The following is a 1777-nucleotide window of genomic DNA, read 5'->3' as shown; positions in this document are numbered from 1 at the left end:
AACCTGATCTCCTTCTATGACAAGGTGAACCACTTAGTAGATGAAGGAAAGGGTGTGAATGTTGTTTACCTGTACTTTAGCAAAGCCTTTGACACCATTTGCTACAGCATTCTCCTGGAGAAACTGACTGCTTATGGCTTGGAAGCGTGTCACCTTCACTGGGTAAAAAATTGTCTGGATGGCTGAGCCCAAAGAGTTGTGGTGAATGGAATTAAATGCAGTTGGCAGCTGGTCACAAGTGGTGTCCCCAGGGTTCAGTATCAAGGCTAGTTCTGTTTCATACCTTTATCAATGACCTGGATGAGGGGATTGAGTGCATTCTCAGTAAGTCTGCAGATGACACCAAGTTGGGCAGGAGTGTTGATCTATTTGACGGTAGAAAGGCTCTCCAGAGGGATCTGAACAGACTGGACCAATGGGCTGAAGCCAATTTTATGAGATTCAACAAGGCTAAGTGCTGGGTCTTGCACTTGGGAAAGCTGCCCAGCTAAAAAGGACCTCAGGGTATTGGTCGACGGCCAACTGAATATAAGCCGGCAGTGTGCCCAAGTGGTCAAGAAGGTCAATGGCACCCTGGCCTGTATCAGAAACAATGTGGCCAGCAGGACTAGGGAAGTGATCATCCCTTTGTACTCTGCGCTGGTGAGGCTGCACCTCGAGTACTGTGTTCAGTTTTGGGCCCCTCACTACAAGAAAGACATCTAGGTGCTGGAGCGTGTCCAGGGAAGAGCAACAAAACTGGCTAAGGGCCTAGAGCCCAAGTCTTATGAGGAGCAGCTGACAGAACTGGGGTTGTTCAGTCTGGAGAAAAGGAGGCTTGGGGAGACCCTATCACTCTCTACAATTACCTGAAAGGAGATTGTAGTGTGGTGACTGTGTCAAGGCCGGATCAGCAGTGCCTTGGTTAAATTGTTCGATCCCTGGGACAGAAATTAAGACACAAATGAGGTCAAGTGTCAGCTCCAAGCTAGGTACACTTTTATTTTCTCAATGAGGATATATGCGATAGGAGGAAGAGAGAGAGAGAGAAAGAAGCAGCGAGTGATCGAGATAGATTAGCAAGAAACAGTCACCACCCTGGATCCAGCGTTGCTTCTACTGCTCAGCCAGTCATCGGTGGTGGGTACGTATGCCCTCCAAAGAGTTCGGCTTTCTTTTATATCTTCTTCTTGTCTCTTTCTCGATAGTCCTCTGTTGTTTCTCGGAAGATATTTACTTCTTGGATGATGCCCATGCAGGAACATAGCGTATGCGCAGTACAACTGTTGTGGTTGTCTTCACGACAGAGCCCCCCCGCAAGGAGCCCCAGCCCGAAGTCGACCTCCGCATTCAGTGCAGATGTACTCTTTGTGAATATGTCAGATGTTCTCACTGTTAGCATCGTCCCTACTGTAGGTGATTTCTATCCCGGATGCCTTAACCACATTTGCCTAGGCTTTGAGGCAGTTAGCTAGCTCAGTCCTCCTCCACAGGGCCGGAAACGGCTGTCTCGTTTGTGGTATCAGAATCCAAAAGGGTACAGAGAGACTGTTTTTTCCTTTGTGCAGTCGCTGGCAGCAAAACCGCAGGAGGAAGTTTTGTACACTTTATGTACCAAGAAATGTTTAAGGCAGAATGGTCACTCCTGTCTGTCACACCACCTCGTGACTTAAACATTGCTTAGTTCATCCATGGTGGTGATGAAGAGACAGATAAAAGAAATAGAGGGAAGAAGAAGAAGAGAGAGAGGGGGGCAAAGAGCGAGCGGGGTAAAAAAAGTGATTACGTGCTTTCAATA

Source organism: Cariama cristata, unplaced genomic scaffold (assembly GCF_000690535.1).
Source record: "Cariama cristata isolate BGI_N322 unplaced genomic scaffold, ASM69053v1 scaffold3282, whole genome shotgun sequence".
NCBI classification, from domain to species: Eukaryota; Metazoa; Chordata; class Aves; order Cariamiformes; family Cariamidae; genus Cariama; species Cariama cristata.
The sequence above is the reverse complement of the archived record's forward strand: the minus strand, read 5'-3'. Positions refer to the sequence as shown.